Source organism: Sturnus vulgaris, unplaced genomic scaffold (assembly GCF_052056855.1).
Source record: "Sturnus vulgaris isolate bStuVul1 unplaced genomic scaffold, bStuVul1.hap1 Scaffold_85, whole genome shotgun sequence".
Classification (NCBI taxonomy): Eukaryota; Metazoa; Chordata; class Aves; order Passeriformes; family Sturnidae; genus Sturnus; species Sturnus vulgaris.
In genome coordinates, this window is record NW_028276736.1 from 2,330,928 (window position 1) to 2,339,996 (window position 9,069).

At 58.1% G+C, this 9,069-nt stretch overlaps 1 long non-coding RNA gene and 1 other non-coding gene across 2 annotated transcripts; both read left to right on the top strand.

Annotated features, from left to right (window-relative positions):
* Positions 1-695: 695 nt before the first annotated feature.
* On the top strand, positions 696-8,496 carry LOC148217384 (uncharacterized). Its single transcript, XR_015801072.1, has 2 exons — positions 696-1,082; positions 8,244-8,496. It is a non-coding gene; the product is annotated as an uncharacterized LOC148217384 (long non-coding RNA).
* LOC148217385 (small nucleolar RNA SNORD45) lies at positions 772-855 on the top strand. The gene has a single exon (XR_015801084.1). It is a non-coding gene; the product is annotated as a small nucleolar RNA SNORD45 (small nucleolar RNA).
* Positions 8,497-9,069: the final 573 nt, after the last annotated feature.

Sequence of the window (9,069 nt, forward strand, 5' to 3'; positions counted from 1 at the left end):
AGGAAGGGCTATCGGGAAGACTGATATTGCAAGCTGGTAGTCCATGCAGCTTACTTGGAAAACATAACATAGCATAATATAACAAGGTGATTTTAAACAGAACTATTTAATCATATCATTTCTTTTATCTAGTGTCCATGCTTCACTTCAGAGCTTAGTATTCTGGTTTATACAAGCCCCAATGCTTTTGTGATTAACACGGATCTTTTATGGATGGTCCCAGGATGGAGGCAGAGGGGATGGAGCCGGCTGGGGTGGAGAAGGATGCCCCGAGAGTGGAGGGGGATGGGGATGGAGGCGGGGGAGATGAGGGTGGATCCAGGGCAAGGCGGGCACGGCCCGGGAGCGGATCCTGGCGGCGGCTCCTCCTCCCGGGGCAGCGCGGGCGGATGATCCTGGGGAGCGGCCGCGGGGTGCGGGACGGGACCGGGAGAACGGGGGGATAGCGGGGAACGGGGGGATAGCGGGGAACGGGGGGGATAGCGGGGATTGGGGGGATAGCGGGGATTGGGGGGGATAGCGGGGATTGGGGGGGATAGCGGGGAACGGGGGGGATAGCGGGGATTGGGGGGGATAGCGGGGATTGGGGGGATAACGGGGATTGGGGGGATAACGGGGATTGGGGGGATAGCGGGGATTGGGGGGATAGCGGGGATTGGGGGGATAGCGGGGATTGGGGGGGATAGCGGGGAACGGGGGGGATCCTCTGTGTGGGTGCCGGTGCCGGGGCTGTGGAAGGAAGGGGAGGAGGAGGAGGAGGAGGCGCTGGCCGGCCCGGGATGAGCGCTGGCATGTATTATCTGAGGCGAGCTGATGTCTCTCACCGCTTTAGCTCTAGAATTACTCTGAGGCCCGGCCATCCCTCCCTCCCTCCCTCCCTCCCTCCGGCAGCGCAGCTTTTGCCCGCGGTGCCATCGAGTCCCCGGGCCGGGCTCTGAGCCCGGAGCTCTGCTCAGGCCGGCCCTAAAGCCGCAATGTTTTGTGCTTCCCGCAGGTGTGTGGTTAAAGCCGGGACATTCCAGGCCCGGTGCCTGATGCAGCGTTTTGGAGAGTGCCCAGAGCTGCAGGTGCCAGTGGCACAGGTGAGGTTTGGGGTGACCCAGGCGCTCCCAAGGCTTTGGATGTGCAGCCCCTGGGAAGGCTCCCTGTGCCTGTGCTGGGCTCCTGTCAGCTCCCCAGGCATGGGTTTGTGGGCAGGGAAAGGAAAGGAGCCAGGGCCTCGTGTTCATCTGGGTCCTTTTGTATCTAAAGTCCAGATTTGGCTTCTGGTGCTGTATTTTCTATTGCAAATTAAACATTCTGGTTTTAATAAAACTATTTTTGGTGTCGTTTTCGTGTCCCTGGAGACACAATGGTCATCGTGTGGGGAGGAGGGAGAGCTCAGGAAGGAGAAAGGATGGGGGAAAGGTGCTTGTAATTTTACTTCTAATTATCCTCTGATTTTTTGGGCAATAACTTCAGGTCATTCTCCTCCATGGAGTGTGTTTGGCCAGTGATCAGGGCGAGGTTTCTCCCCGTTCTTATCCCAGGGCAGGAGCCTTTCAGCGTGGGCTCTGTGCCACTGGGTGGCCTCGTGGTTTTCTGTCTCTTGTGATCGCTGTGTGCATCTCCAGGGAGGCAAACGAGGCCATGCTGAGCCTCGAGATGCAAAATGTTCCCATTTGCCAGGGAAATGTTCGTGTTGGCCAGGCTGGGAACATCTCAGCATGTCCAGGGCCGGTGAGGGATGGGGTCCAGCACTCCAAGTGACGCTGGGACCAGAACCACAAGGACCATTTGGAGCCACACTTGACCCTGGGGATGACCTTGACCTCAGCCTGACGCTGCTTCACCCCAGGACAGGAGAGCCACCATCAGCTTTTATTACCCACCCATAAAAGCTTCACCTTTGAACCTCCCCAAATCCCATCTGGGACCCCCCCAGGGGACCCCCCCAAACTCTGGGACCCCCCTCCAGCCCCCTCAGCCACGCTGTGGCCGCAGCTTCATCTCAGTGAAGGGGATGGAGACGTTGAAGCCTTTCCAGGGGAACCAGTGGATGCCCTGTGGGGGAGCTGGGGGGTCAGAACCCTTGGAGAGTTCCAGAGACCCCCATAAATCCCCATAGAGACCCCACAGTCGCTCCCCAGATTCCTATGGGCACTCATGGACCCTTAGGGATCCCCATAGACACCCCAGAGACCACAGAGATCCCCACAGGCCCTACAGGACCACATAGGCCCTATAGATCCCACAGACCCTTTTTCCACAGGGCCCTATGGAACCCTATGGACTCCCACAGACCCCTATGGACCCTCAGAGAACCCCATGGACCCTCCCAAAGATTCCCTCATACACCCCCAGACCCCTCCATAGTCCTATAGCCCACCCTAGACCTCCCCTAGCCCCCCTTAAAATACCCAAAGCCCCTTGCAAAGACCCCCCAGATCCCCTCCAGACTCACCCAAAATCTCCTCCAGACCCCACAAATACCCCCCATATTTCCCCATACCTCCTTAAATCCCCTCGAGACCCCCCGAAATCCCCCCCAGACCCCCCCAATCCCCCACCCCGTGCCCCCCCGGCCCAGGTGGGTACCTGGTGGTCCCGGGGGTCCCGTAGAGCCCGTTCAGGTTGGCACAGTGGCAGTTTCGGTACCACCAGGCTCCCCCGGAGGCCGCGGGGTGGGGGGGGTGGTGGGGGCGGCCCGAGGGGTCCCGAGGGTCCCGGGAGTCCCGGTCCCGTGTGGAGAAGGGGCTGCCCGAGTGGTAGGAGAGGGCATCTCCTGTGGGGGGACATGTCAGGGACCCCCAAACTCAGCAGGAGCCACCAAAACCCACCCGAAACCCCAATACCCCCAGGGACCCCAAAATCCATCAGAGATTCTCAAAACCCACCAGGGACCCCAAAACCTACCAGGGACCCCACAGCCCCCTGCCAACCAATGAACCCCAAACCCCCAGGGATCCCAAATCCCATCAGGACCCCACAGTATTCCCCAAATACCCCAGGGACCCCAAAACTCACCAGGGACCCCACAGACCCCTGTCAGCCAGTGAACCCCAAACCCCCAAGGATCCCAAATCCCAGCAGGACCTCACAAAACTCCCCAACACCCCAGGGACCCCCAAACCCACCAGGGACTCCCAAAACATCCCAGGGACCCCCAAACCTACCAGGAACCACCAAAACTCATCAGAAACCCCAAAATACCCCAAGGACCCCGAAACTTATCAGGCACCCCCAAATCCACCAGAAACCCCAAAACCACCAGGGACCCCCAGGGACCCCAAAACCCACCAGGGACCCCACAGTCCTCTGCCATCCAGTGAACCCCCAAACCCCCCATGGATCCCAAATCCCATCAGGACTCCCAAAAATTCCACCCCAAACCCCCCCGGAACCCCCCCCGGCCCCGGCGGTGCCGCTGAACGCTCCCACGCGGAGCCGGTACCGCTCCTGGGCGCTGCCCACGGCCAAGTCGCGATAGATCGCCAAGGCCGAGTCGCGACCGGCCCGCAGCTCCACGCGCAGCTCCGTGGGGGTCGCGGCCGTCGGCTCGTGCAGCGCCTCGTTCCCTGCACCCCAAAAATCCTCCGGTACCCCCAGGGCTCCTGCGGGGTCCTCTCGAGATCCCCCGTCCCCCCCCCAGTGCTCTCCCTGAAATATTGGGGACCCCCAAACTGCTGGGGAATCCAAATGTGCCCCATGAACTCCTGGAGACCCCGCAAATCCTTCCCGGACCCCAAAACCGGATCTGAAATATTGGGGACCCCCAAACTGCTGGGGACCCCAAAAGTGCCCCGTGAACTCCTGGAGACCCCCCAAATCCTTACCGGACCCCCAAACCGGATCTAAATATTTGGGGGAGACCCCAAACTCCTGGAGACCCCAAAAGTGAACTCCTGGAGACCTCCCTCAAATCCTTCCCGGACCCCAAAACCAGATCTGAATATTTGTGGGGACCCCCCCTGGATCCTACGAGTTCCCCTCTCGGACCCCTGGGGATCCCCCAAATTTTGTGGTCCCACCGAGTACCCCCTGCTGCCGCCCCAGGCTCTCCTCAAAGTGCCCCCAAACCCTGGCAGTGCCTCCCAGTCCCCCCAGATATTTTTATAGGTCCCCCCCAAAATCCCCAGGGCCCCCCAAAATCCCCAGGGCCCCCCGGCCGAGCCAGAATTCGCCGCTGACGTTGCCGAAGCCGCGGGCGTACGAGTCCCACCCCCTCCAAAACCCCAAAACCCCTCTGATCCCCCAAACCCCAATTTCCATCCCATAAACCCTAGAGAGCCCCTCCAGTCCCTCCCAGTGCCCCCCAGTCCCCTCCCAGTGCCTTTCCAGCACCCCTCAACCTCTCCAATGCCCTCCAACACCCCCTGCGGGACCCCCCCAATTACCCCAAACCCCCTCATTTCCCCCCCATAAACCCTGTAGAGCCCCCACCCCCTCCCAGTATCCCAAAGCTCCCTCTCAGTGCCCCCCAGCACCCCTCAACCTCCCCAACACCCCCTGCAGGACCCCCAAGTGCCCCCAAACCCCCTCAGGACGCCCCAGTTGCCCCCAGACCCCCTAATTTCCCCCCCAAAACGCCATAAATCCTCCTCTAAACCCCTGTAGGACCCCCCAGCATTGCTCCCAGTGCTCCCAGTGCTCCCAGTCGCACCAGGCAGCCGCCGCCGTCCGTGTCCATGTCACAGAAGACGCGGAGGGGCCGGGCCGGGTCCCCCCCGAGGAAGATGAGGGTGTCCCGGGAGGGTCCCGGCCCGTTCCGCTGCTCCTCGGCGCAGTCCCGGGGATGGGGGTGCGGGAGTGGGGCTGGGGGGAGCATTGGGGTCACCTCAGACACCCCAAAAAGTTTCTGGGAATTCAGGGGTGACCCCTCCCCAAAATGACACAGGCACCCCCCAATGCCTCCATACGAAATTTGGGGGTCTGGGTGACACCCCCAGGATCTGAGACCCCCTCAGAGGATCCAGGGCTGGAGCTGTCCCCCCAAAAGACACAGATCTCCCAAAAAAGCACCCAGGGGTACAGCTGTCCCCCCTCAAAGGACACAGACCCCCCAAAAAAGGGCCCCAAATAACCCCAAATGACTCCCAAAATCCCAAATAACCCCCAGAAACCCCAAATAACCCCCAAAACCTCAAAATAACCCTCAAATCACTCCATAAACCCCAAATAACCCCTAAATAATCCCAAATAATCCCAAATTAACCCCCAAAACCACCCCAAAAACCCAAATAACCCCAAATACCCCCCACTTCCCCCAATAACCCTACCCCCATTTTTGGGGGTCCAGGTGCCCCTCCCTCCCCCATAGCTCCCCCCACTCACGAGTGTCAAAGGAGGCCTCCAGGGGGGCACTTTTGGGGTGTCCCCCTCGGCCCCACAGCCGCACCCCATAGCGCCCCGCGGGCTCCAGCCCCCAGAGCTGCTGCGATGTCGCCTCGGGGGGCAGCCACAGGGTCTGGGGGGGCACGGGGGGTTTTGGGGTACCCGAATGGGGACAGAGGGGTCCCCAGGGGGGGTATTGGGGTCTCAAAGGCGTTATTGGGGTTCCCCAGAGCTGTATTGGGGTGCCATTACCAAAGGAGGGTAATGGGATACCCCGAGGTGTTATTGGGGTTCCCAGGGGGGTATTGGGGTCCCCCAGAGCTGTATTGGGGTTCCCAGAGGGTCACTGGGGTCCCTCAAGGAGATATTGGGGTGCCATTACCAAAGGAGGGTAATGGGATACCCCGAGGTGTTACTGGGGTCCCAAGCAGATATTGGGGGACACCCGGGGGTTTTTAGGTTCCTTTTGGGGGGTCGTTACCTGCTGGGGCCCCCCGGGGGGGCCGTACTCCAGCTCGTAGCCATCGGGGGGGCCCGGGGGGGGTCCCAGTGCAGCCGGGCACTGCGGGGTCACAGCGAGCCCACCCACAGGGTCCCTGGGCCACCTGGGGAAGGACACACTGCTGACATCTACAGCAGCCCCAAATCCCCTTCTGATACCCCAAAAACCACTGTGGTCACCCCAAACCCCCCACCCCCACACCCCAAACCCTCCCATGGGCCCCCCAGCCCTGCCCTCACACCGTGCCCGATGGACATGGCCCAACTCCCCCAAATTTTCCCCCAAAGAACCCCCCAGTCACCCTCTGCCCCCAGTTTCCCCCAATGCCTGCCAGACCTGCTTCCTCTAGGACATCCCAGTCCCCCGAGTTCTTCCCAGTTTCCCCCAGTCCTCTCCAGTCCCCAACTCCACCCCAATTCCCCTGACTCAGTTCCCCTCATTCTCCAATTTCCCCCCCATTCCCAGTTCACCTCGATCTCCACCAGTCCCTTCAGTCCCCAGTTCCCTCCAGTTCCTCCCAGTTACCCCCAGGCCTCAGAGCCCTCAGTTGCCATCAGTTCACCCCAGTCTCCTGTTTCCCCCAGTTCTCCAAACCTCCCAGTTATCCCCAGTTCCCTCCAGTTCCTCACAGGCCCAGTTCCCCCAGTTTCCCAAACCCCCCAGTTGTCCCAAGTTGTCCCCAATTCCTCCAGTTCCCCCAGTTCTCCTGCCAGTTGCTCCCAGTGCTACATTGCCCCTAATCTCCAGTTCCCCCAGTCCTCTGGCTACCCCCAGCTCCCAGTTTTGCCCAGTTCTCCCAAGTACCCTCAGCCCCAGTTGCTCCCAGTCCCCCTCTAATCTCACTGTTCTCCCTGGTCCCTGAGCTGTCCCAATCCCCCCAAAACTGTTCCCAGTCACCCCAACAACGAATCCCTCATATTCCTCCAGTTTCCCCAAGTCCCTCCCAGTTCACCCCCAGTACCCCCCAAATCCTCCCCAGTGCCCAGTTTCCCCCAGTCTTTGCCAGTCCTCAGCTCCACCCCAGTTTGCCCCAGTTTGCCCCAGTTCCACGCAGTTTCACCCAGGCCCCACATGACCCCAGACCCCATTTCCAACCTGTCCCCCTTAGCTTTTCCCAGTTCCTCCCAGTCCCAGGTGATCAGAGTCCCTCCAGGAGTTACACTCCCCCAAATCTCCACTCCCCTCCAATCCCTGCTCTCACTTTCCCCTGAATCCCCAAGTCCTCAGTGCCCTCCGAGCTGCCCCTGGGCCCCACTCCCAGCCCTGTCCCCACTCCAGCTCCATTCCCAGAGGGGTCCTGGGGGAATCCCCGCAGCCCCTCACCAGTGGTGGCCTCACTGGAGACGTGGTCGCTCCTTTTGCCTCCCCTCAGCCCATAGAGGTGGAAGCGGTACCGGCGGGACGGGGACAGCCCCGGCACCGTCACCGAGCGGGACTCGCCATCGATGGGCAGGGCCTGGGGCTGGCCCTGGGCATCCCGGTACTGCAGCACAAAGGAGTCAAAGGAGCCCTCAGGGATGTTCCACTGCAGCTGCACAGAGTTGGGGCTGGCACTGGAGACCTTCAGCTCTCCCAGCACTGCCTGTGTCAAGGGGGCCTCAGATGGAGGGGCCTCAGTTTGGGGGGCTTTGGGGTCCTCAGGTTGGGGCTCCTCTGTTGTGGCTGTGGCTGCAATGGAGACGTGATGATGATGTGTGTGAGAATCCATGTGTCTATCCAAATATCCATCCATCCATCCATCCATCCATCCATCCATCATCCATCCATCCATCCATCCATCCATCCATCCATCCACTCATCCATCCAATCCATATCCATCCATTCCTTCAATCATGTGTCTTTCTCGTTGAAACTTTTGTTTCAACTGCATCTTTTACTTCTCCATCCATTGGATCATCCAACCATCAAATGACTGATCTGATCCTCAAAACCACCGATAAACTGCCCCAACACCCATCATCCATCCATCCATGCATCCATGCATCCATCCATCCATCCATCCATCCATCCATCCATCCATCCATCCTCCATCCACTGTCCATCCACTGCCATTCCATTTTCCATCCATCATCCATTGTTCATCCATCTTCCATCACCCATCATCATCATCCATCCATCTGTCTTGGGGGACTGTATGATGCCTGTATCCCCAAATCGTCTGTTCTGTTGGTGTTGAATATTAAATTCTGCAACTTTAAGACTGGTTCCAGGAGTGAAGGGGGGGGAAAGAAGAAGTGCAGAGTTTGTTATCAGAGACTGCACTGGCTCCCCCACATTCCTGCTCACAGACTGTGTTGTCTGCAGTGGACAGAGAGAGAGAGCTCTCCTTTGCTCTTGGTTAGTTTTCTGGCTAGCTGAGGCAGAGAAACTCCCTGGATTGTTTATTTTGTTGTTTTTTTTATTTTTATTTTTATTTTTTTCCTGGAAGTGTTTGAACCTGCTCTGGACTGAAAACCCAGAAGAGCACCGGGAGCTCACACCTGTGGCCCACCAGGCCTGGCCTGGGCATTCCCCAGCACAGGAGGGACTGAGAACAGACTGAGTGAGCTGGGCAGCCACGGAAAGAACTCTTCTAAATCTGCCATCTCCTCGGAACAGCGAGAGGTTTTGCTGTTTGATATTGTTCATTGTTGTGCTGGGAGGTGTGTTGCCTGTTGAATAAACAGTTTTCTTTTTTTCCACTTCTCTCCAATTTTTTTCGTTTTTCATAGAGGGACCTCATTCAGATGTTTCCTCCCAGATTTGTCCTAAACCAGGACAGGGGGAAATGAAACAAAATTTTACGCTTTTTCCCACCAAAAATTGGGAATTTTCAGCCCTGACATTAGCACTTTTAACCCAAAACTTTTTGGACATCAGGTCTACACATTACAATGAATTGAGGTTTTCTTGGAAGTCTTTAAAATCAATGGAGATTTTTAGGGACACCAGGTCTAGCCAAATAAATGCAACAGGGATTTAGGGACACCAGGTCTACCCTACTGAAGTGAAAAAGGGTTTTGGAACAGCAAGTCTATCCATTAAAGTCAATGCGCATTTTGCAGAAATTTGGGACTAAAATGGGGATATTTGGGTAAATTTGATGGAAATTTGAGGGCTGCATTCTGGGAATTTCTGCTTAAGGTTTGCAGTGCTGACACTCTGGAAGTCTTGGATAAATTCCTGGAAACCAATCCAGAATTCCTGATCCAATACCTGTGGCCTGGGGTGGAGCTGTTGCCTCCAGATAAGCCAAAAAATCTCAGTTTTCAGCC